General features: G+C 42.8%; 1 protein-coding gene across 1 annotated transcript in view; it reads right to left on the reverse strand.

Moving 5' to 3' along the window:
* LOC126190988 (lachesin-like) overlaps positions 1-26,147 on the reverse strand; it is a 979,391-nt gene extending 953,244 nt beyond the window's left edge. The window contains exon 1 of the mRNA XM_049931664.1: positions 26,046-26,147. The gene's annotated coding sequence lies outside the window, so the exon portion shown is untranslated. The remainder of the gene's footprint in view (positions 1-26,045) is intronic.
* Positions 26,148-27,888: the final 1,741 nt, after the last annotated feature.

Consider the following 27,888-nt stretch of genomic DNA (forward strand, 5'->3'; position numbering starts at 1 on the left):
TCAAAAACCATGTTATTGGGATGCTCCTCGCTAACGAACAAGATTTCTGAAAACAGGAAGAGGCATTTCTTGAGAATACACCGTTCAGATTTGAGGAATTTGCTGTGGTTAGGTATTAAGGCTTCCACTGCTGACGGCGGAAAAATGTTACAACGTGTTTTTCAGGTTTTCTCAGGAACCGCCGATGAACTAAACGGTGCGGCCAGTATCGTCGCTTGGACGATTCTCTGTTCGTCTCTTGTCTTTTTATGTGCACACTTTTTACCAGCAAGTACACGAAGGGGCATCCAAACTGGTGGTCTGGTGGTCGGTAGTGGTTACAATCTTTTGACTGTTCAGTGTACACGAATGATGCATACGTGAATTTTCTGAAACACTGTAGCTTACGGTTCTGATTCATTCTATAAGAGCTTTTGGCAGAATTCAGTACATGGTAGAATATTTCAAGTTGACACGCCATTGAGTTGTAGACATTTAATCTTATGAATTTCGAAGACTGGCCATGAAATCCTAACATTGAAATTGTCTAATAATAGCGAACTTGGATTAGTTTGTTATCTTACTAGAAAGAGAAACCTCAAAATCCTTGAATGAGACTGGATATCTTCTTTAACTAGAAAACGCTTTTCCAGTAAAATATTTGTGGATCTGATGTCTATTTCCACGTCCAAATGTATCCTTTGCAAATTACATCTAAGTGCCTGACAGAGGGTTCATCAATTCACCTCCACAGTTATCTATTATTCCAATCTTGTATAAGACACAGAAAGAACGAGCACCTATATCTTTCAGTACGAGCTCTGATTTCCCTTATTTTGTCATGGCGATCGTTAGTCCCTATGTTGGTCGGTGTCAGCAAAATATTTTCGCATTCGGAGGAGAAATTTGGTGATTGGAATTTCTTGAGAGGATTCCAACGCATCGAAGAACGCCTTTGTTTTAATGATTTCCACCCCAAATCCAGTACCATTCCACTGACACTGTCTCTCCTATTTATCGATAATACAAAACGTACTGGCCTTGTTTGAACTTGTTTTGGTTAGTGTAGTTCGGTGTCGTTTAGACCATTAGCAAGAGAACACTTCGAATTCCTGCTGCTAATAAGCCGAGTACTCTGTTCGTTTGTTGTGTACTTTTACGACCTTCAAATGGGAATGACTGCAGTAATGGATAGGAACTGTGATTGCTGTGTACAGATGCGAGCCGAGTTCTCTCAGCTCCAGGCAGCATTGGCTTCTGTCACACAGCCTGAGGCTGCTGCCAAGGGGCATCACTCTGGGGGGTCGGACGTAGGGGTGCGAGAGACGTCAAACATGTCCCATATGTCCCCCGTTCAGTCCTCTGCTGTGGCCTCCCCTGGTACTGCCTGCACTGAGGTTGACCGCTCACCTGTGGTCAAGTGGGAGATCATTCCAAAGTCTGGCAAGCAGCAAAAAACTTTCTGAGAGGCCGATTGTAGGGCCTCCCCAGTTCGTTTGACGAACAGGTTTTGGCCATTATCTGTCGCTGACGATGTCTCTGAGCCTGATGCAATTGTCCACCCTGTTCCAGAGGAAGCTTCTCGGCCCACAAGTTCTGGGGGTTACAGGGGGTGTGTCTGCTGGTAGTTGGGAGCTCCACCGTTAGGCGCGTAATGGGGTCCCTTAGGAACATGGCTGCCAAGGAGGGGAAGGAAGCCAATGTGCAATCCGTGTTCTTACTGAGGGGAGTAATCCCACATGTGGAAAGACTGCTTCCTCATGCCATGAAGAGTACAGGCTGCAGCCAGCTGCAGGTGGTGGTACATGTCGGTAACAATGACGTATGTCGCTTTGCACTGGAGGAGATTCTCTCTGGTTTTGCGCCGCTAGCGGAAATTGTAAAGACTGCCAGTCAGATTAAGGCGGAGCTCACCATCTGCAGCATAGTCGATAGAACCGATTGTGGTCCTTTGGTGCAGAACCGAGTGAAGGGGTCTGAATCAGAGGCTGAGGTGGTTGTGTGACCGTGTACGCCGCAGATTCCTTGACTTGCGCCATCGGGTGGTGGGTTTCTGGGTTCCGCTTAATAGGTCAGAAGTCCATTACACACAGGAAGCGGCTACACGGGTAGCGGGGGCTGTGTGGATATGACTGGGCGGTTTTTTAGGTTAGAAGGCCTCAGGGAACCATAGAAAGGGCGTCCGTCTAAAAGGGGGCGGGTAAAACACAGTGGTGGGCTCTCGCGTGCCTGGCCGAAAGGCGAAGGTGGGATCTGGCCGCGTGGCAGCTGCCTTACCCCTTTCCAACAGGTACGGGGTGCTTCCTAGTGGTGATTACATCGTTTCCGAGCCACCACAGGATGCCTCGCCTGTTGGGCCAGTGGCCGATTCTCCGGCAAGGTCCCGACAGTCACAGAGGGCGGGCCTATTAGTTATAGGGAGCTCCAACGTTAGGCGGGTTATGGAGCCCCTCAGGAAAATAGCGGGTAGGTCGGGGAAGAATGCCAGTGTGCACTCGGTGTGCTTGCCGGGGGTCTCGTCCGTAATGTGGAGGAGGCCCTTCCGGCAGCTATTGAACGCACTGGGTGTGACCGGCTGCAGATAGTAGCACATGTCGGAACGAATGACGCCTGCCGCTTGGGTTCTGAGGCCATCCTTGGTTCCTTCCGGCGGCTGGCTGATTTGGTGAAGACAACCAGCATCGCACGCGGAGTGCAAGCTGAGCTTAATATCTGCAGCATAGTGCCCAGAGTCGATCGCGGTCCTCTGGTTTGGAGCCGTGTGGAGGGTCTAAACCAGAGGCTCAGACGACTCTGCGACTATAATGGTTGCAAATTCATCGACCTCCGTTATTGGGTGGAGAACTGTAGGGCCCCCCTAGACAGGTCAGGCGTGCACTACACACCGGAAGCAGCTACTAGGGTAGCAGAGTACGTGTGGCGTGCACACGGGGGTTCTTTAGGTTAGAGGGACCCCCCCTTGGGCGAAACGATAAAATACCTGACGGCTTACCAGAGAGGACTTTATCATCGTTGATAAAGAACGTCCGTCCTCAGAGACCAAAAACAGGAAAAGTTAACGTAATATTGGTAAACTGCAGGAGTATCCAGGGCAAGGTTCCTGAATTAGTATCTCTTATTGAAGGAAATAGTGCGCATATAGTATTAGGAACGGAAAGTTGGTTAAAACCGGAAGTGAACAGTAACGAAATCCTAGACACAGAATGGAATATATACCGCAAGGATAGGATAAACGCCAATGGTGGAGGAGTATTTATAGCAGTAAAGAATTCAATAATATCCAGTGAAGTTATTAGCGAATGCGAATGTGAAATAATCTGGGTTAAGCTAAGTATCAAAGGTGGGTCAGATATGATAGTCGGATGCTTCTATAGACCACCTGCATCAGCAACCGTAGTAGTTGAGCGCCTCAGAGAGAACCTGCAGAACGTCGTGAAGAAGTTTCGTGATCATACTATTGTAATAGGGGGAGACTTCAATCTACCAGGTATAGAATGGGATAGTCACACAATCAGAACTGGAGCCAGGGACAGAGACTCTTGTGACATTATCCTGACTGCCTTGTCCGAGAATTACTTCGAGCAGATAGTTAGAGAACCAACTCGTGAAGCTAACGTTTTAGACCTCATAGCAACAAATAGACCGGAACTTTTCGACTCCGTGAATGTAGAAGAGGGTATCAGTGATCATAAGTCAGTGGTTGCATCAATGACTACAAGTGTAATAAGAAATGCCAAGAAAGGAAGGAAAATATATTTGCTTAACAAGAGTGATAGGGCACAAATCGCAGAATATCTGAGTGACCACCATCAAACGTTCATTTCTGAGGAAGAGGATGTGGAACAAAAATGGAAAAAATTCAGAAACATCGTCCAGTACGCCTTAGATAAGTTCGTACCGACTAAGGTCCAAAGCGAGGGGAAAGATCCACCGTGGTATAACAATCATGTACGAAAGGTACTACGGAAACAAAGAAAGCTTCATCATAGGTTTAAGAGTAGTCGAATCATAGCTGATAAGGAAAAGCTGAACGAAGCGAAAAAGAGCGTAAAGAGAGCAATGAGAGAAGCATTCAACGAATTCGAACATAAAACATTGGCAAACAATCTAAACAAGAACCCTAAAAAGTTTTGGTCATATGTAAAATCGGTAAGCGGATCTAAATCCCCTATTCAGTCACTCGTTGACCACGATGGCACCGAAACAGAGGACGACCGAAGAAAGGCAGAAATACTGAATTCAGTGTTCCGAAATTGTTTCACTGCGGAAAATCGTAACACGGTCCCTGACTTCAGCCGTCGCACGGACGCCAAAATGGAAAATATTGAAATAAACGATATCGGAATTGAAAAACAACTGCTATCACTTAGTAGCGGAAAAGCATCCGGACCAGACGAGATACCCTTAAGATTCTACAGTGATTATGCTAAAGAACTTGCCCCCTTTCTATCAGTAATTTATCGTAGATCGCTGGAAGAACGTAAAGTACCTAGCGACTGGAAGAAAGCGCAGGTCGTTCCCATTTTCAAGAAGGGTCATAAATCAGATGCGAATAATTATAGGCCTATTTCGCTTACGTCAATCTGTTGTAGAATAATGGAACATGTTTTGTGTTCTCGTATTATGACGTTCTTAGATAATACAAATCTCCTTCATCATAACCAACATGGATTCCGCAAACAGAGATCATGTGAAACTCAGCTCGCCCTATTTGCCCAAGAAATTCACAGTGCCGTAGACACTGGCGAGCAGATTGATGCCGTATTCCTGGACTTCAGGAAGGCATTTGATACGGTTCCGCACTTACGTTTAATGAAAAAAAATACGAGCTTACGGAATATCGGACCAGGTTTGTGATTGGATTCAGGATTTCCTAGAAGAAAGAACACAACATGTCATTCTTAACGGTCCAAAATCTGCAGATGTAGAGGTAATTTCGGGAGTACCGCAAGGAAGCGTGATAGGACCTTTATTGTTTACAATATACATAAATGACTTAGTTGACAACATCGGTAGCTCCGTGAGGCTATTTGCAGATGACACGGTTGTCTACAAGAAAGTAGCAACATCAGAAGACTCGTACGTACTCCAGGAAGACCTGCAGAGGATTAATGCATGGTGCGACAGCTGGCAGCTTTCCCTAAACGTAGATAAATGTAATATAATGCGCATACATAGGGGCAGAAATCCATTCCAGTACGATTATGCCATAGGTGGTAAATCATTGGAAGCGGTAACGACCGTAAAATACTTAGGAGTTACTATCCGGAGCGATCTGAAGTGGAATGATCACATAAAACAAATAGTGGGAAAAGCAGGCGCCAGGTTGAGATTCACAGGAAGAATTCTAAGAAAATGTGACTCATCGACGAAAGAAGTAGCTTACAAAACGCTTGTTCGTCCGATTCTTGAGTATTGCTCATCAGTATGGGACCCTTACCAGGTTGGATTAATAGAAGAGATAGACATGATCCAGCGAAAAGCAGCGCGATTCGTCATGGGGACATTTAGTCAGCGCGAGAGCGTTACGGAGATGCTGAACAAGCTCCAGTGGCGGACACTTCAAGAAAGGCGTTACGCAATACGGAGAGGTTTATTATCGAAATTACGAGAGAGCACATTCCGGGAAGAGATGGGCAACATATTACTACCGCCCACATATATCTCGCGTAATGATCACAACGAAAAGATCCGAGAAATTAGAGCAAATACGGAGACTTACAAGCAGTCGTTCTTCCCACGCACAATTCGTGAATGGAACAGGGAAGGGGGGATCAGATAGTGGTACAATAAGTACCCTCCGCCACACACCGTAAGGTGGCTCGCGGAGTATAGATGTAGATGTAGATGTAATTTAGTTGTAGAAACGATCGGTATTGTTGTTGTAATTTGCCTTAGCTGTGTTGGGAAATAACCAGAGCTCCAAGCACTAATAGAAAGCACTGAAGCTCAATTAGTTCTAGGTACATAAAGCCGAAAAAAAAACTCAGCAGAAATTTTTATAACGATCTAACAATGTTCAGAAAGGATGGATTAAATACAACTGGTCGTGGAGTATTTATTGCTGTCAGAGGTAGTTTTTGTAGTGAAACTGAAATAGTTAGTTCCTGCGAAATAATATGGGGAGAGGTTATACCTGACAATCGGACTAAAGTATTAATTGGGTCGTTTTACCGACCCCCGACTCAGAAGCTATAGTTGCTGAACAATTCAAATAAAACTTTCATTTCAAGTAGGCGCCCAACTCATACAATTATAGTCGGTGGTGACTTCAATTTACCCTCCATATGCTGGAAAAATTACACGTTTAAAGCCGGCGGTAGGCATAAAACGTCATCCGAAATTGTACTGAACGTTTCCTCAGAAATTTATTTTGAACGATTAGTTCATGAGGGCACTCGAAGCATAAATGGATGCGAAAGCATACGTGACCTCTTATCAACCAATAATCCTGGACAAATAGTGAGTATCGTGACGAATGCAGGGATTAGCAACCATAACGTTGTAGCTACTAGGCTGAACACCGTAACTCTTACAACCACCAAAAAGAAACGCAAAGTATATTTATTTAAAAAAGCTCTTAACGCCTTTTTAAGGGACAGTGTGCACTGCTTCCAATCTGATCATGTAAGCATAGAAAAGTTGTGGAATGACTTCAAAGAGCTAGTATCGGCAGCAGTTGAGAGATATATACCGCATAAATTAATAAGTGTTGGTACTGATCCGTTATGGTACTCAGAACGTGTCAGATCGTTGTTGCAGAAGCAGCGAAAAATGCATGCCAAACTTAAATGAAAGCAAAATCCCAAGACTGGCGAAGTTTTGCAGAAGTTCGAATTACAGTGCGTACTTCAATGCGAGATGCTTTCTGTCTCGAAATTTGACAGCCAAGCAAAAGGGATTATGGTCATTCATAAAGCACACCAGTGGCAAGACGCAACCAATACCTTCACTGCGCGATAACAACGGTGAAGTCACTGATGACAGTGCCACTAAAGCAGAGTTATTAAATACGATTTTCCGAAACTCCTTCACTAAAGAAGACGAAGTAAATATTCCTGAATTCCCATCAAGAACAACTGCCAAGATGAGAAACACAGAAATAGATATCCTTAGTGTCGCAAAGCAGCTTAAATCTCTTAAAAAAAGCAGGGCTTCCGGTCCAGACTGTATACAAGTCAGGTTCCTCTCAGAGTATGCTGATAAAATAGCTACATATTTATCAATTATATACAACCACTCGCTCACAGAAAGATTCGTACCTACAGACTGCAAAATTGATCAGATCACACCAATACCCAGAAAGGTTCAAATGGCTCTGAGCACTATGGGACTTAACATCTATGGTCATCAGTCCCCTAGAACTTAGAACTACTTAAACCTAACTAACCTAAGGACATCACACAACACACCCAGAAAGGGAAGTACGTGTAATCCGTCGAATTACAGGCCCATATCACTCAGGCCCATATCACTAACGTCGATTTGCAGTAGGGTTTTGGAACATATACTTTATTCGAACATTATGAAGTACCTCGAAGAAACCGATTTATTGAAACGTAGTCAGCTCTTTATTCTCATGAAGTAATGAGTACTATCGACAGGAGAAGTGAAATTGATTCCACATTTTCACATTTCCTGAAGGCTTTCGACACCGTTCCTCACAGGCGTGTTCTAACCAAACTGCTTGCCTACGGAGTATTACCACAGTTGTGCGACTGGATTCGTGATTTCCTGTCATAAAAATCACAGTTCGATTAAAACAGAAGTTACACCCGGCGTTCCCCATAGAAGTGTTATAGGCCCTCTACTGTTCCTGATCTATATTAACGACATAAGAGACAATCTGAGTAGCCGTCTTAGATTGTTTGCAGATGATGCTGCATTACCGTCTTGTAAAGTTATCAGATGATCAAAACGACTTGCAAAATGATTTAGATAAGATATCTGTATGGTACGAAAAGTGGCAGTTGATCCTGAATAAGGAAAAGTATGAAGATATTCACACGAGTACTAAAAGAAATCAGCTAAATTTCGATTACGCGATAAGTCCCACAAATTTGAAGGCTGTAAGTTCAATTAAATACTAAGGGATTACAATTACAAATAACCTAAATTGGAACGATCACATAGATAATATTGTGGGCAGAGTAAACCAAAGACTGCGATTCATTGGCAGAAAACTTAAAAGGTGCAACAGGTCTACTAAAGAGACTGCTTACACCACACTTGTCCGCCCTATTCTGGAGTATTGCTGTGCGGTGTGGGATCCGCATCAGGTGGGACTGACAGATAACATAGAAAAAGTAAAAAGAAGGGCAGATCTTTTTGTATTATCACGAAATAGGGGAGATAGTGTCACAGACATGATATGTGAATTGGAGTGGCAATCATTAAAACAAAGGTGTTTTTCGTTGCGACGGGATATGCTCATGAAATTTCAATCACCAGTTTTCTCCTCCGATTGCGAAAATATTCTGTTGGCACGCGCCTAGATAGGTAGAAATGATTATCACGATAAAATAAGAAAAATTAGGGATCGCTGAGAAAAATTTAAGTGCTCGTTTTTCCCGCGCGCCGTTCGAGAGTGGAAGGGTAGAGAGACAGCTTGAAGGTGGTTCATTGAACCCTCTGCCAGGCACTTTATTGTGAATAGCAGAGTAATCACGTAGATGTAGATGTAAGGATCCCACACCATGCAGCAGTATTCTAAAAGAGGACGGACAAGCGTAGTGTAAGCAGTCTCCTTAGTAGATTTGTTACATTCTCTAAGTGTACTGCCAATAAAACGCGGTTTTTGGTTAGCCTTCCTTACAACATTATCTATAGTTTCCTTCAAATTTAAGTTGTTTGTGATTTGTTCCTTATACAACAGGATGCGTTTGTGTTTTGTAAAGAGTGAAAGTGAATTACTTGGTGGATATTGTTAATATTAACTTTGGAATTTAAGAGTTACCGGCTTTATATTGCCATTTAGTTAACTACAGGCTGCAGTTTCAATAATCAAAGAGCAGATATGTTTACACTAGGTGGATCGCTATAGGCTTCTTCAGTAGACGAGATGCTATGTAACGGATGCAACTATATATAGAAGTTATAGAAGTTTGATTTTTAATGTGGTTACGTGGTTACCGAAGGTTTCAATGTCGCTCCTTTTATTTATTTTTAAATAATTCATCTGATGACGATCTGGTAACTAGTCGAAACTGGTGATGATACCATTTAGGAACCTATATATATATATATATATATATATATATATATATATATGTGTGTGTGTGTGTGTGTGTGTGTGTGTGTGTGTGCTGCTGGAATAAATGCAACATCATCAAAGAAAAACGGTTCAAATGACTCTGACCACTACGGGACTTAACTTCTGAGGTCATCAGTCCCCTATAACTTATAACTACTTAAACCTAACTAACCTAAGGACATCACACACACCCACGCCCGAGGCAGGATTCGAACCTGCGACCATAGCGGTCGCGCGGTTCCAGACTGTAGCGCCTACAACCGCTCGGCCACACCGGCGACATCATCAAAGACAAGGTCATTTTATTTACTAGTGAAGTGCCAGGTAGCTCAGAATTGTAGGAGTATATGATGGCAAATTCAGACCAAAGGAAACATACAAGTCACAGTAAAGGATGACTTAGCAGTCGCAAAATACCGAGTCCCTGCCTCTGGCTGCAACCCAGGCGTGTGTTCTCTCATGCAAACGATCATAATGGTACGGAGTGTCCCAAGCATCTTCCGCCTTTTCGTGTAATTGGGCGATCGTCCTTGCAGGCCCTGGAAACCTAGTAAATTCCCGCTCCATCATGTCTCATAGTTTTCAGTTGCCGCGATATTTGGTGACCTTGCTTGCCAGGTAGGTGTTGTATGCCAGGATCAGCCGTATGTAGACGCTGAGAGTCTTGCCGAAAAGTACACCATCTTCCCTTCAAAATAAGGCAGTACCGCGAAGTTAAAAACCAGCGACGTATCATGCATGATGGACGTTTGCAAGAGCCATTGCCGAATTGCAGAAAAAAGGAGGAAGTTACTTGTGACATTCTTCACTATTATGACGTTTCCATGCGAGAACACATGCCTGCGTTGCTGCCAGAGGCAGGGAAACTATTTTGGAACTGTGAGGTCACCCTTAAAAATGACATGTACGTTTCCTTTAATGTGAATTTGTTATAATATACTCCTACGGTGATGAACTACCTGTTACCTCACTTGTCAATAGAATGACCGAGTCTTTGACGTCGCGAGCAGTGGTTACATTATCCTATAGAAACTCCAAAGGTGTACGTCGATCAATGGCATAGCGAGAGAACCTATCCACACCCCTGAAGACAACAGAGAGCTATTCTGCACTCTGGTAAACTACTTCACGATCGTACAATAGTCATACCTGGTGGTGTCGTGTGTCAGCGACAGCCTGGCCAGAGGCATACGTGATCGTAATCCTGCTGCAGGCAAACGGTTCCCAAAGGTGACACAGCTAGTGAAACTTGTGCCCACCACTGCTCGCTCAACGAGTTCAGTTTGAAATGCGTCTGTTCTACGCGGACGTCCAGAACCCGGTCTACAGGTTTGGGAATGTTCCACAGACCACCATAATGAGCAGCGAAACATAACCACTACGTAGTGCCCAATATATGTAGCAACCAATGGATAAGTCCCTCCACCTTCCAACAGGCCAACAACATCGGCCGGCCGCGGTGGTCTAGCGGTTCTAGGCGCTCAGTCCGGAACCACGCGACTGCTACGGTCGTAGGTTCGAATCCTGCCTCGGGCATGGATGTGTGTGATGTCCTTAGGTTAGTTAGGTTTAAGTAGTTCTAAGTTCTAGGGGACTGATGACCATAGATGTTAAGTCCCATAGTGCTCAGAGCCATTTGAGCCAACAATATCGTCGCGTTGAAATGGCTAAAACTCCCAAGGAGAGTATATACTCGTCGGTGAGGCATGGTTGTACCCTAGAATCAATGTTTCAAGTACTGTTCACTTCTCAACTCAACAGAGAAACTGTCTGGAGAGTCACAACAGAGGATACACAGACAGGCCTCCTGAGCTCAATTTCATCGGCGATGATCGTGACGGTTTAATCATTAACACTACAACTCCTCAGTAAGCACACGTTATATGCCCTGGTGCCACTGAACACAGTCCCTGCTGGTGTTGCATTCCTTATTCTGGCATATCATGAAGCAAGTCACTGAGATAAGCCATTCATACTGAAAGAACGTGCAGTGTTGCTGTGAGCATGAAAGTAAGTCACGATGATGATGGTACTTAAATTGTAAAGTCCTTTACAGTATCACCTGTAATCAGGCGCACATACAAAACACATTGACGGTAAGGTAATGAGAATGCACAAACGAAGCACATGCAACTACGCATTTGAGCAATACGAAGTGCACAATTATGAGCCAATAAAACTAATTGTTTCTTGCTTAATGTCATGAGAGTAGCAAAATCATAGATCTGACGAGACTCCCTACAGGAAGGAAAACACAATCGGTGAAAGATACTGACTGGTGAAAGAACCATTATCATAAATTTAAAGGTATGGTGCTTCGTTGTAAGTCAGTGCTACCACGGGTTAAAGTTGTAGTACTCAACTGTGCACAGAAGTTCTGTGCAGAGAGCACGGGTAGGAAAACGATCAGACCTTCTCTGCAAAATGAGGAGGTTTGGACGCTCATCATTAACCGCCCCACACCTCCACCAATGGCGCCGTTCATCCAGACCGATCCCGCACCAGCCGACAGGATCGTTAGCCAGCCCGGATCTTGGGAAGCGCTATTAATACGCACACCCTTGGGGCTAAAGTGGATTTTCGGAAGGGCGGTCGCACAACAGGTTGCTGGCGCCAGCTGGTGCTAATCCAATAGACCGCAGGTAATTTGCGTAATTTCCTCTTCAGAGGCCGCCGCAACTTCCGGTGGGGCCGACCCGCTGTCCGCTATTAAAAGCACGTGCGTGCATGCGTGCGCGAATATGAGGAATCCACTCACGCAACTCGCTCGTTCCTCAAACGTCCGTATCACCCGTTGAGATAACCCATCTGCAGGTGGCCCAGATATTGCAAAACTGTACGAGGAATACTGGACAAGTATTTCAATGCCAAGGTTTGCAATTAATAAGAAATAGTTTTTCTCTTGCTCTATAGTGATGCTTCCCGTAATAATGAATACTGCCAATATATTAGGGTTGTTAAATTAAAGCAGAGTAAACATTTATCAGATCGTGCAGCTTCCAGCAACCAACATGTTCTTTAATCACCATACTGTCCCATTTAATCGGTCCATTCATAAGTAAATACATGGTAATATATCATACAATAGCCTTGTTACATCTCTCCATTTTTTTTTTTATCTATGCTTATTTCAAGATTCCATTTCGGAACAGACGAAGTAGAAAAGCACTTTTGTGAAAAGCGTAAGCATACTCCAACAACCCCTCCATACATAAATCTGCTTCGTACGTGTAATGGGATGATGATTAATCTGGAAGTAACCATTCCCACTCTTAGCGCTGGAAAACATTTTCTTCGCTGGTATGTGCTCAGTAGGAAGATGTGATTTTACAACGACATTAACTTCTGTCTCTCACAATAATAATATTCTGAATTCAACTAGAAACTTTTCCGCTGCGATTCATGAAATGAAGTCATGTCATCATGCCCTTGACACAGAATAAAATTCGCTCTCAGATCGCAACCGATTTCACATTTCTAAATATTGTTCGTCTTCCGTTGCCAGTAACACCATAGGACTGTATCACGAAGACTATATTTTCAGGAGACAATCCTGACACATAGAAGTAGGAAAAAGTGTTAAATGGGCATGATGTCCTAAACACATTATTTAGGTGTCATACCTTATTTCCAGTATCACTTCACGGTATATTTATCATGTCAAATACACAGTGACAGAGCGTACTAGCGTACCGTACGAAACTCTTTCTCAAACATGTTCAGAACTTTCTCTTGATTGCGCCTGATATTTTGTTGTTCTTACGCTCACTGCCTGTGGTAAGAGTCCCACTTCACGGAGTGTAATGTTGATATGTGGCACACGTCACTTAGCCATACGTAGTATCAACTATATGATTAATCATTGTAAAGTCAGCGAGCGTGGAACTCCTTAGTACTGGATATCACAGACTTGGGATCTTGTATGGTGCATTACAAGTGTAAATAAATGTACAACACGAAGAACAAAGACGATCATTTCAAACACGTACATTATCTGATCAAAAGTTTCCGCGTACCTATTTGTAGATGTTTATACGTGGGGTTGTGGAGAAACAAGAGCTGTATCATTTGAGAGATACAGAGGTGAGCGTGTGTGCCGGGACGTACCGCAGTTCACTGTTACTAGCGCCGCGTCATCACAACGCGCCTGTGCTTAGCATACAGAGTATTGCGACATAATATAAGGACGAAATTAAAAGTCACAACATCTTTTCCAAACTTTGTTAGCATATGATTATGTATATTAACGTAAGAACTGTTAAATCTCAGGATCCTTTGATGAATATATTTCACTAAATACATTGTTTTAATTAAAAAACAAGTTACGCTAAATAATAAAGCTAGAAAGTCAAAAATTGGTCAGAATGTGTATACCTACGTCGTAATCAATTGCTACAAGTCCCAACGTGATCGGAGCAATATTTCGGTCAAAATCTTTGTTTTTACGAAAAATTGAAGAGCTAAATATTAGACTAGAGGTACGAAAATATGTATGGTTCAAATGGCTCTGAGCACTATGGGACTTAACATCTGAAGTCATTAGCCCCCTAGACTTAGAACTACTTAAACCTAACGACATCACACACATCCATGCCCGAGGCAGGATTCGAACCTGCGATCGTAGCAGCAGGGCGGTTCCGGACTGAAGCGCCTAGAACCGCTCGGCCAAAACGGCCGGCCAAAATAAGTATGAAGTTTCAGTTCGAAATCAAAACATTAACTATGTGACCCCATGAAGCTCTCTCGAATAGTTTGGAAGTAATTTACTAAATAGTAAATTTGGAAAAAAACTTCCTTATTTGTAATAGATTAAGCATTATTAAGTATTTCATTACATCCATTAAATAATAATGATGTAACAAGTTTCAAGACTTTGAAGTAAATAGCAATCAATACAGGGACTCTTTAACAAGTAGTTCAGAGGTCATATTCTACTCTCAGTTCCGTTCTAAAAATTCTAGCTGACAAAGTTTAAATGCAGTGGAGCTAAGAATATTTCTGTGATTAAAGCCAACTTAACTCCATGCATATAAAAATTACGAAGACTGTAAATTGATACAAAACAGTGTTATAAAATAATATGTGTCCGAGAATGCGGCCATTTAACTGCTACTATCTAGGCATAGAGCGGATGATGCCAGATGTTCCGTTCTGCCGTCCGCTGCTCCCATATATAAATACCGTCTGACAGGCAGTGACAGACTCACATGACACCCAAGTATCAATCGGTTTGCGTCAGTCAAACGCCTGCTTACTCGCTGCCTCGGAAAACGTCACAGACAGGCTGCTGCTAAATGCACGTTTTCAGTACAAATAGGTAGTGAATTCGCGAGGACTGTACGCCCTCGTGGAACGCTTAATTTCACTAAGTAACTGTTTGTGCACAGCCCGCAATTTTAACAAAACGGAGTGGAAAGTCATGAGATTATTTTCCACTTTTATTAGGAGCAATTAGCTCTGGTGGCTAGAAACCGGGGTGAAAGACCATTTTAGTTGGAACTTACTGTAGAAATCGGCTCTGACTTGCTGAAGGAGTTGTTTGTGATAGGGACGTTATTATATTAATTATTATCAGCAATATTTCTGTGTTTGTGCATGTGAAGTTTTACTAAATATATGGATCAGTACGAACTCAAAACTTTTGTTTGTAATCACAGTTCTTGATGCAACTGAGTAAATAGCAAGTAAATACGTTTCTTTCAGTGAGTACAAGAAGACTGCGGACTTGTGGACTGGAAATTATGGCCTGTATGTTGTCCATTGCTTTCTGGATGACCGCAAAGCAGTTTTGAGGCTCTTGTAAAAGATGACGAATCATGATTTTCTTATTATCCACTCACCGTCCAACAGTGTGTCCACCCTTCACATTTATGGTGACTACGACTCTAGTATGGACACTCTCAATGAGATGCCTGAACGTCTAAGGAGGCCCATTCTTCCTCAAGAACCGAAACCTGAGAATGGACTGATGATGAACGATGGGGTCCGGAGCGAAGTCGACGTCCTAGCTCTCCCCAGAGGAGTTCCATTGGGTTTTGGTCGGGACCCTTGAAAAGCTACTCAATTTCAGGAATGTTGAATGCCCAAAAAACAATTCCTTCACAGATGCTGCCTTTTGACAGGATGCATTGTTATGCTGATGGAAACAATTGTCTTCTCCGAACTGTTCCTCTACTGTATGCGTCACACATACACAACGCTATAAAATATTTTCATATCCTTCCGCATTTATCATTTTCTTAAGCGCAATATGAGGATCACGCCCTAACCAGGTAAATAATCCACAAACCTTAACTCCACTCCTCATTACTTTGCTGTTAACAAATAGTGCCAGGAAACGTTATCCAAATATTAAGAATCATATCCCATATTTTTTTAATGTCCAGGGAACAATAATGAATCCCAGGGACTTCAGTGTAATTATTGCCATTGAATAAAAGCGTCATTTCTGTATGTCTCATTGCGTGTTTCTTGAAGTTACCTTCTGTACTTTAATGCAGAAGATCTTTCTATTTTTGGTCCACATTTTATCGAGCTATGTTACGTGACAGTGGCCAATCTTGTGGGAGTTACATCAGTCTTTAAGTTTTGCACACCAGTGTAGTTTACATTAGAAGTCACTAAGGTCTCCTGACAGACCAATTCAGTTGTTGCTGCTGCTCTACTGACAACACAATACCCCTCCACTTATACTATCTGCTCCGGCTCTCGCGACGCCTAGTGATCATTACCGAATTACGTAGGGGTATCCAGATGCCTTTGGTCAAATAATGTATTTTCTTATAGTAACGACCATGCCACATAACTTGCGTTTCCAGTGAAATTTCCAGAAAGAATGTGGCTTCAGAGGATGCCATCAGAAGTGAATGATCGTCATCTTACTGGGCGTGGGAAGCTTACGTCTGCTACTCGCGACGGTGGAAGCAATGAAACGAAGAGGGGTCCGCCGCTAGGGGAGTCAATCGTAAACGCAGTTGACAGCGACCATAACGTCATCTCAGAGGCAAATGCAGCTAGTAATGTTGACCACATAACTGCCGAGTGTTCCATAACTTTCAGTATCGCCACAATTTAATAAGTGAGCAGGAATTTAAAGGTCGGATACCCCTTTGTGAATAGTGTAAACAGCAATGTCTCAACCCCTGTTTTAATGCAGGTGTGTTTTCGAGGCTGTCACGTCATTTCTACGTGTTCAGACTGTAGCTTTTCACAGTCATAACAGACAGTTTGACGTAAAGCCTCTCTCAATTCATTAACAAAGATTTTCTGTCAATATTTCGACAGTAATGGTTGGCGATTGTTTGCTACCACCTCTTAATCTTTCACCAGGATACAACATGTGACTTGCAATGCCCAGTGAAAGAATAGTCTAGCTGATCTCTTAGAACGCCTGTCTTTTTCGTTGCAATGGAACACGTACTTCATGCACAATGACGACTCTCTTCACTTCATCGGTAACGCACGTCGTCTCATAAACAACAAATTCAGTAAAAGGCGAATGGGATGAGATGGATCATACTCCTTACCTCCTCGCTCTCCGAATCTAGACGCACAAGACTTCTATTTGTATGGCTCTAGAAAACCACGTTCTATCGAAACCCCACAAAATCTACAGATAGGCAATGTGCCTGCAGTGTGGAAGACTCAGAAACCATGCAAACTCTTAACAGAGCGATCGCAGCATCATGAATTCACTATAACGGCGGATGCTGCGCTTGTCAAAGCTAGCACAGGACGTCCTGAACTTTTTATGAAAGAAGTAGTTTCGTTAGTTCCTCTGATACGCTCAGTTTCTTTATGTTTCCCATGATTAGTGTACTATGAGTAGTTGCAGAAAACAGATTCTAAGACAGAAATAAAGGCATTCCATAGCCATTTCCATAGGTTTTCACTATTATGTGTGAAATATGCATCTTCAACAGGTGGGCGTACAGTTTAGTTGCGCTCTGTTTTTTGGTGATGTTGGCGTGATGCCTCTGTACAAAACAAGAAATGCACTTTACATTAAGCCGCACGCAGTCATGTGGTCTACGTAGTTACGTCGACTTATATTACTGGAAGAAAATGCGACGATCACACAAATTTCTACCACTGTACTGCCATCAAGTCTCACAATCAGTATACGGTGATGTATGTCTGATCAAGCGCTGACGGCCTAAGGGCGTGGATGTAAGGGAACTGATCAAGTAATTTTTAACGGCGTTTACATACGTTTTTAGGGTTTACCTCTACGCTGTTATGATAGTGCTTTGGACATTTTGCATGGATGAGATTATAGACGCATTCCGTGCAGAAGAAAATTCTGATGATCAAAGCACATACTTCTAGCGCACTAAATTAATGCTTTTCATTGCGTATGATTGAGCTACGGTTAGCTTTGACTACTGCATCAGCCATATTTTATGTTTCTTCCAGAAACAGAGTACCCAAGATCTATCTTAAGAAGGGGCAACTCATCTCATTTTCCATTTGAAGGACGAAATAGTGTAAAAGAAACATGTATAATGTTACTATCTCAATAACTAGTTGAATCGTTACGAAAAACTACCTCAGCAACAGGTATCTAATAATAGTCCCTAGAAAGAGTGTTGGGTGTCATGCGAAAAGGAAGGAAAATTATGCTTTAACGTCTCGTCGACAACGAGTTAGTTGCAGAGGAAGCCCGGATTGTTTCAAGGAAGGGGAAGGGAGTCGGACACGCCCTGTCAAAGGAACCATCTCAGCATTTGCCTGCAACGACTTAAGAAAATAACAGAAAACCTAAATGTACATGGCCAGACGCGGATACGAATCATTTTACTCCAGAATGAGTCCAATGCGCTAGCTACTGTAACTTCTGGTTTGTTTGGTGTACAAAAGGAAACAATACAGACGATCTCCCAGCACAGTATTCTGGGTAAGAACCTAGACCTTATCCTCACAAAATATTGTTTGCGAAAGATAATTCACACTCACTTCAATTTGAAAGAAGCAGGTTAGACTAAACAGAGGAGTTGATGGGAAAATACTGAATAAATACACTCGCCCCTGTGAACCACCAAGTTCAAAACAGTTCACAGAACATACAAATGCCTATTTGATGCAAAATTGCGATCGTTACGAAATAATACACAAAGAGAAATCGCACAAAACCACTGGAACAAAGAAGGCAGTTAGGAATGACCAATTTTTAAGTTCTCCAATGTGTTTCACGCACAAAGCATGATTATATCGCAGAAGGGGAAACCACAAATGATGCGATCTAGAGTCTGCGTCCTCCTTCCTCGGGCACCGGAACGGAGCTCTGTTGTTAAATGTTTTTCCATTGCGGTCCGTGCTTCCTCTCTGTGATGTCACAAAGAATTGGTGAGCTGACAGCCGGCCGCTTGTCGATTGAAAGAGCTCTGGACACGTGGGATATATACCTAACACATATATCTTTAGGATGCCACTTGCCAGCAAATGCGTCTGAGAAACAGTTTTATCGCAATAATGAAGTAAGGCTGCTAACCACATTTCAGTTTCGGAGATTTCACCTCATATAGTACACTTGCTGCTCCTCAGTACACATGAAATTACGGAACAGGCATTATGCTCAAGAATTATGACGTTTTCGGAGAATGAAAATCTCCTCTATAAAAATCAACATGGATTACGCAAACAGAGATCCTGCGAAACTCATATCGCTCTGTCTCTTCATCAGATCAACAGCGCCATAGACGACGGCGCTCAGATTGGTGCCGTGTTCCTTGACTTCACGAAGGCATCTGACACCGTTCCGCACTGCCGTTTAGTGAATAAAACACGATCTTATCGAATGTCGAAGTAGATTTGTGACTGGATTCAACGCTTCCTTACAACTAAAACTCAAAACGTCCTTATTTATGGAATCAAACTGACAGACGTGTCGTAGAACCGTTACTGTTTACACTATACATACCTGATGTAATACAAGCGTCGGATGCCCTTTAAGCTGTTTGCAGATGATATGGTTGTCTACAACAAAGTAGCAACCCCAGAAGGTAGTAACAATTTGCAAAAGAACCTCCAGAGAACTGACGAATGAGACGGGCTGTGGCAGCTAAGCCTGAACATAAATAAATGCAACATGTTATGCATACGTAGGAGAAGAAATCCACTACTGTATAGGTACGCTATTGATGGCGATTGGCTGGAAACAGCATCTACGGTAAAATATTTAGGAGTAACTAGCAAGAGCGACCTTAAGTGGAATTACCACGTAAAACAAACAGTGGGAAAGATGATGTCAGACTCAGATTCATAACAAGAATCTTAAGGAAATGTAACTCATCCACGGACGAAGTACCTTACAGGAGCTTGTTCGACCGATGCCTCAGTATTGTTCATATACTTGGGATCCGTACCAGGTAGGACTGACGGAAGAGATACAGAAGATACAATGAAGAGAGGCGTGTTTCGTCACGGGATCGCTTAGCCCGCACCAGACTGTTACGGAGATGCTCAACAAACTCCACGGGCAGACGTTACAAGAGAGGCGCTGTGCATCACGGAGAGATTTGCTATTGATATTTCGAGACAACACTTTCCGGAAAGAATCGGGCGACATGGTACTTCCCCCATCATACGTTTCGCGTAACGTCCACTAGGAAAAATACAGTACAGTCATTCTTCCCACGAGATATTCGCTTGTGAACATGGTTGGAGGGCCTCAGTTAGTAGTACAAAAAGTACCGTCCACAGCGCATCGTTAGGTGGCTTGCGGAGTATGATGTAGATGTTCTACCTTTCTTCAAATTAGTGTACATCCCTGATTAAAACATCCCTGCCTGGTAAGACAGGCTTGAGAATCGAAATTTTTAGGGTTATTTTCTAGGGAAGAGACAATATGAGTAGCAGAATGTAATCACTGATGTAATATTCGACTACATGCAATGACTTAAATGGGTCTCTGTCAAACAACAAATGTATACGAGAACTAATAATATACTTTCACAGCTAACAACTTGCCCTGATAATTCTGGGAGGTAAATAATATTTACTGTTGAAAGATAAATCATTAAAAAATCTGAAAATTGGAAAGAGAACTATCTTATATGTAAACGGTGGTTATTTCTATACTTCTTGGCCACTGACACGAAATACAAGGATGGAGAGATGATGGTCAGGTCATGGAGAAAGTGTCATCACATCTGTCTCTAATCTGGTCGTAGGTTGTGTTCCAAAAATGAACGGCATAGAGACGGAAGTGATGACATTTTCTGCAGGTAGTGACCATCGTTTTGCAGGACAATGCTCAACCACGTGCAGTGCAAGCTGTTATTGATTTGTTTGACTGATGGGGCTGCTAAGTGATATACAACCTACTGCACTCCCCTGACTTAAGCCTTCGTAGGTTCAACTCGATTTCTAAACTGAAGGAAACACTTCACGGTATTCGCTTCAGGATTGCTACAAATTCTTCGGGCAATAAACCGCGCCGCTCGAACTGTCAACACAACTGGCACTGCTAAGAGTATCCTACGACTTCCACATCGCTGGCAACGGGTTATACACAATGATGGCGACTAATTTGAAGGTCAGTAAAACTTGTAAACCCTTATATATTTTTTACGAGCAGTAAATAAGTAGTTGCCACTATTAAACTTCCAACCCTCGTACTTATGACTGGTAGGAGAGCCTGCGTAACGCTGCGGGAGCGCCGTGTACGATGCGCGGGTTGCCTCTCTAGCAGGCGCCGGCGTGTCGCGGCGCCTCGAGTTGTGCGGGCTGCGGGGTGCGGCGGGGCGTATCGGCCATCAATCTGAGTGGCAGTCAGAAGAGAGCGGTGGTTTTTACCGGCGCCGCCCAGTCACGGCTCGTTGGCGCGCTAACCGATCTGATGGCCTGTCGTTCCACCACAGAAAGACGACGAGGGAAAACCTCCAAACGATTCCTGTTCCCTCGTAACGGCTTCACGCGGCGTTCAGGAATCTGATACAGGAACCCCTTAAGTGATAGTACATGCCAGGCAAGACGGATTTAGTGGAGCAATAAGGCTACTAACGAACCGTTTACACAAACCATACTGTTTCTCTCACAACTTGTTTAGTGAAGTTAGTTCAGTCTACAGGTGATGATCTCAGTTTTGTAAGTAATGTGAAGGTCACATTCGTAGCCCACAAACATATGAATGCGTCACAAATGGAACGGAATAGAAAGATCGTTAAAAATTTCAATTTCTGAGTGCTTTGATAACGAACTGAAATCAAGCGTATCATCTAAAGATGGAGCTAAATGTAACAAAGTATTCCCAATTTATCAATATAAAAATTAATAACTTGTTGTGAACTTTCTCGTTGTTTTAAAAAATTTAAACATATAGTAATTGCCAGAGGTACTTACAAAAATTGTCTTTCGTATCCGACTGTCATAACTGTAGTACACTATAAGAGCAAACGAGTACCGAACAAAATGTGTGTATGAATAATTCCTAAGAGACCAAACTGCTGAGGTCATCGGTCCCTAGAGTTACACAGTACTTAAATTAACTTATGTTAAGAATAACACACACACACCCATGCCCGATGGAGGACTCGAAATTGTAGCGGGGAGGTCGGCGCAATCCGTGACATGGCGCCGCTAACAGCGCTGCCACTCCGCTCGGTGAGTACCTAACACGTTTTCAGTACTCGACAGAGTGGCTGGCTGTGCACAAATTTAATGGATGCATAAAGAGAACAGAAAACTCATCACGTTTGTATTTTGCACTCTTCTGCAAAGAACGTAGGGTTCATTCTGGACCATCGAGTAGATTGGACTGGTCATGCAACTGCAGTCAGTAAGAAGGCTCAATTGTTACTGCATTCACTATAGAAATGTAAAAAAGTACTTCCTTTCAAATTTAAAAAGAAGTTCGTAGAGCCACTAACACTTCCCATACAACACTATGATGATGGTGCTCTCCAAACACTTTCGTATGAAAGCTCGCACAGGGTAGAACTATCGATGACTACTTCTGTCGGACACATCTGTGACGAACGCTATTTTGACCATCACTGTGCCTAAGATAAATTATCTTGGTTGCATGCCGACAAGCGTAGAAACTGCCACACCCTGTGTTTTCTCCCAATTGTCTTCTCAATCGTGGCAGTCGCTCCCAGTTATCTTCAACTATTACACTACTATCTGAACTGCACGGCAGAACTACTCGTTCTCAACAAAGTAAAATCCTCTCTGTACCAACAAATAACACTGCCATCTCTCTTAAACATTTTCTGTATCAGGAGCCCGACTTTCGAACAATATTTCTCATAAATCAGATAAATGAAATTCATCCCAAACTTCAAAAGACAGTTAATGGCCCACCTTCTATCACAATAGCCGTCCCTCTCGTATATTAGTGTGCAGCTCACTCTCGTCAATCCCCTTCCCCACAACTTGAACTTCCCACAATTTGGTAGAGTTCTTTATTTAAATCCTGTTGTCCTAACTGCCACTGTCGCTGTCATCCTGTCTTCCCCACTTTCTTTACCCTTTCCGCTACTGTAATACTAAATATGTATGCAACTGTGCTAATCCAATCTATATCACACTTTATGCCCGGTAATGTTATCTCTGTTGTTATTAGAGACAACTATTATTTTCATTATTATTATGATTGAAAATTATTATTATCGTTATTAGTGCCAATAATAATAATAATAGTAATTGTTATTATTATAACTCTGAACGTTTTTATAATATCTTTGGTACACGTTGTTCCTGGTCAGATGTAAGAGAGGGCTTTACAACCATAAACTGGTCAGGTTAAATAAGCAATAAGTAAATAATAAATAAATTTAAAAGTTTTATGTGTGTCCCTCTATTCTAACGACACATGTCCTAGTGTTAGCCAAATTCGTTGCATACTTTATGTAGCAACACCATCCAAATGGCCATCACAGCGTCACTGATGCTTTCTCTGAGCTGTTCCACTGTTCTTGGTGGTGGAGGTACGTAAACAGTGTCCTTAATATACCCTCCAAGGAAAAAGTCACAAGACTTTATGTGAGGCGTCCTAGAGGTCGCATTGTCTTCACCTCTACACCACCCCGTACAGCGATGTGGAAGTTCGTCGTTTAGGTACGACGAATACTTATACTTCGGGGAGAAGGTACTCCGTCTTATTGAGAGATGAAACTCTCGGAATCTGCAGTAGGTTGTGGGAAAAACAACAACTACAACGTATCAAAGTAATAAGTACTTCTCACAGTCTTCATACGGCAGAAAAATGGCCAAACAGCTCCGTTTGTGACACGTCACAGAAATCGTCAACCTGCGGTGAATTTCGTTCATGAGATACAATTTCATGAGGATTTTCAATTCCTCACACTCTCACATTGACGCAGTTAACCTTCTCAGATAAATGGAAGGTTGGTTCGTAGCTGAACACCAGCTTGGAGGCGAAATGGTCATCCTGCATTGTGATGCAAAATTGAAGGCCCGGCCATAATCCTACGGTTTTAACTGATGCAGGAGCTGCAAACACTGAGCTTTGTAATGTAACCACCGTAGCAAAATCTTCCACAAAATTTCCTGGGGTATTCGCAGTTTGTAGCATGTGCAGCCAATTGATTTTTTTTGGATTTTGTGCGAAAATTTCGCTCGCCCTCATCGCGGTTGCATCTGGTGCATTTGATCGCCTGACACTTTTCTGTTCATAAACACAATCAGCGTAACTAAATTGTTGATACCAACGCACAATTCTCTATTTACACGGTGTATTTTTCCAAAGATCCGTCTGAATGCACACTGCACTGTTGTAACAGATAAACGTCAAACAACAACTAAAACTCTCTTCGTGCTTTGTCACCCTTTCGTCATGTCACTGCACTCGTTGCACCAGTTGCTGGGCAGAATGCAAAATCGCTGATTTTACGGTTCTGCTCAGCATCAATCATACTAGTAATTGTAATATTGGGAGAAATCAAAATCTGAAAACGTATGGAACCTATATAGTAGTCCTGTAGTTTAGAATCCTCAATCAATTTGAGTGTGCCGAAACACGTAATTGCACACAGCGGTAAGCAGAAGAAATAACGAGTTAAAGAAATCAGGAAAGTGAAGTGAACACGAAACTGAGATAGCGCATCTTCTGGTTCATATATTTACGTTACAGTAGGAAGTCTGCTATTTTGAACATATCTGCCTGAAATACACCGGCTAGTTGGAGTATTTTAAAAGACCATATCAAACTCTTTAAAGAGAAAGAGTTATTCTCATTGTTTGTGGCTCCAAGAGTTCGTAACTAACAGAACAGAGTACACTGTCCTCGACTGCCAGAGTTCTACAGAGACAAGGGTATCGTCAAAAACGCCCCATGGAGGACTAGTAGGACAGCTATTATTTTCTATATACTCGCATACAAATTATCTGGTGGACAGCATGGGCAGGATTCTGTGGTTGATTGCTGATGATTCTGTAGTGCACGGGAAGGAGTCGTCGTTGAGTGACTATAGGAAGATACAAGACGATTTAGACAAAATTGCTAGTTAGTATGATGAATGGCAGCTAGCTCTAACAGTGGAAAAAGATGTAAGGTAATGCAGATGAGGAAGAAAAACAAACCTATAACTTTCGAGTACAGCAATAGCAGTGAGCCGATTGAAACAGTCATGTCGGTTAAATACGTAGGCTTATCGTTGCAAAGTAGTTTGAATTGAATGAGCATATAGGGATTGTAGTAGAGAAGGCGACGGCTGACTCCGGTTTAATGGGAGAATTTTGGGAAAGAGTGGTTGATCTGCAAAAGTGACGCCATATAGAACACTAGTGCGACCCATTGTTGACTACTGTTCGGGTGTTTGGGATCCGCACCAGATCGGGTTACAGGAAGACATCGAAGAAATTCGAACGCGGACTGCTAAATCTCTTAAGGGAAGGTTCGAACAACATGCAAGGGGAAGCTATAGGAACTCAAATGGGAATTACTGTGGATAGGGTGGCGTTCTTTTCGGAGAGTGCTATGGGCAAAGTTTAGAGAACTGTCATTCGAAGCTGACCTCATAACAATTCAACTGGAACCGAAATATATTTCGCGAAGGACAACGAAGGTCAGGTAGGAGATTTTAGGGCTCATGCAGAAGGATCCAAACACTCGCTTTTCCTCGCAATATATGCGAGTATAACAGAAAAGAAAATGATAATTAGTGGTATTGTGCACCGGTCGCCAACCACCGTAGGTTGCTTGCCACATGTGCATGCAGACGTAGATGTTTAGAATTATATTTTAACGTCCAACACCACAATAATGATTGGTCAAGAGTTAAATGAGAATAATTAACTTTCATGTTTCTACAAAATTTTTCTCTTCACAAAGTCACGCAGTGGAGCTATGTTTACATGTGTTAATTATTAGCTCGTCAGTATCTACAAAATACCACAGCAAAGATTTCCTATAAGAGTAGCTACAAACGCATTGAGAAATATCTCTTCACAGGAGTAGGTCATTTCCAAAGAATTACATCCGTACTGTACACCATCTTTTGTACAAACAATAACGGAATATGGAATGTTCTCATTTCGTGGAGGACAGTAGCAAGTGGCAAAAAATGGCAGCAAAGCAAAACCTTGTAACTGCGCTAAGTTTTTTTTCACAGCTCACTAACAGCAACAGAAGTCTCTCTCTGGAAGCACTTGCCAACCATTCGAGAACTTACTGTTCGATACATCACTATGAGCTGCTGAAAATACTTCACCTTATGGGAATAGTAATACTTGCTGCAAGTTACTCGACAATTGATACTTGACAGTTCGGTATTATTGTAAAGGCAGTTGTAATTTAAAACCATTAGCAGGAACGGCTCTTGAAAAGCAATTATAAGTAGGGACTGACCTTGTAGGTGCCGAGGTTCTTGACGGAGCACGCCAGCTTCACGTTTCGGCCCGCCGGCACTGTGATGTTCTCGATCTGCTCTGTGAACTCCGGGTCTTCCGTTGGCGCTGCAACAAAGGTATCGAGATTAGCATCCCGCAGGTTTTACGTAAGGCTGACAGACACATAACGCCACTTACTCTGAGGTGACGAAATTCATGGGATAGCGATACGCACATATACGGATGGTGGTAGCATCACGTACACGACGTAAATAAGGGCAGTGCATTGACGGAGCTGTCATTATCACACAGCTGATTCATGTGAAAGATTTTCCGACGTGGTTATGGCCGCATGTCGAAAATTATCAGAGCTCCAAGGCGGAGGGGTACATGTAGCTAGATGCATGGGACATTCCATTTCGGAAATCGTTAGAGAATTCAGTATTCCGAGATTCTAGTATCAAGAGTGTGCCGAGATACCAGATGTCCGGCATTACCTCCAATCACGAACAACCCAGTCACCGACGGACTTCAGTTAACGACCGAGAGCAGCCGTGTTTGCGCAGAATTGTCAGTGCTAACAGACAAGCAACAATGCGTGAAATAACTACAGAAATCAATATAGGACGTACGGCGAACGTATCCATTAGGACATTGCGGCGAAATTTTGCGTTAATGGGCTACGGCAGAAGACGACCGACGCAAGTGACTTTGCTAACGGCACGACAAGGCCTGCAGCGCTCCTCCATATCGACAAGGAATTGTGCCGGCTAGTCTTTGGTCAATAATGTTGTAGAATGTGTTTACATAGAGCGGACTGGGTCCTCTTGAGCAACTGAACCGATCATTGACTGGAAGTGGTTATGTTCGGCTACTGGGAGACGATTTGCAGTCATTCATCCTCATTATGTTCCCAAATAGGTGAAAAGACGCCATGTCACCGGGCTACAATTGTTCGTGACTGGTTTGAGGAACACTCTGGACGAACCGAGCGAATGATATGGCGACTGACATCGCCCGACATGAATCCCATGGCACATACATGGGACATGGTCGAGAGGTCAGTTCGTGAACAAAGTCCGGGACGCACAACACTTTCACAGTAATGGTCGAGTTGCTGCACTACGCAGCGACGAAGGATGTCCGACACGATATTAGGAGGTACCTCATGACTTTCGTCACCTGAGTGTATGTAAGACTAGTTTTACCTTTTTAATAATATCTACATCTACATCTACATCTACATGGATACTCTGTAAATCACATTTAAGTGCCCGGCAGAGGGTTCATCGAACCACCTTCACAATTCTCTATTATTCCAATCTGGTACAGCGCGCGGAAAGAACGAACACCTATAACTTTCCGTGCGAGCTCTGATTTCCCTTATTTTGTCGTGGTGATCGTCCCTCCCTGTGTAGATCGGTGTCAACAAAATCTTTTTACATTCGGAGGACAAAGTTGGTGATTAGAATTTCGTGAGAAGATTCCGTCGCAACGAAAAACGCCTTACTTTTAATTATGTTCAGCCCAAAACCTGTACCATTTCTGTGACACTCTCTCCCTTATTTCGCGATAATACAAAACGTGCTGCCCTTCTTTGAATTTTTCGATTTACTCTGTCAGTCCTATCTAGAAAGGATCCCACACCGCGCAGCAGTATTCTAAAAGAGGACGGACAAGCGTAGTGTAGGCAGTCTTCTTAGTAGATTGTTACATTTTTTAAGTGTCCTATCAATAAAACGCAGTATTTGGGTAGTCTCACCCACAACGTTTTTTTTCTGTGTTCCTTCCAATTTAAGTTGTTCGTAATTGTAATACCTAGGTATTTAGATGAATTTGCGGCTTTTAGATTGGACTGATTT

Source organism: Schistocerca cancellata, chromosome 6, assembly GCF_023864275.1.
Source record: "Schistocerca cancellata isolate TAMUIC-IGC-003103 chromosome 6, iqSchCanc2.1, whole genome shotgun sequence".
Lineage (NCBI taxonomy): Eukaryota > Metazoa > Arthropoda > Insecta > Orthoptera > Acrididae > Schistocerca > Schistocerca cancellata.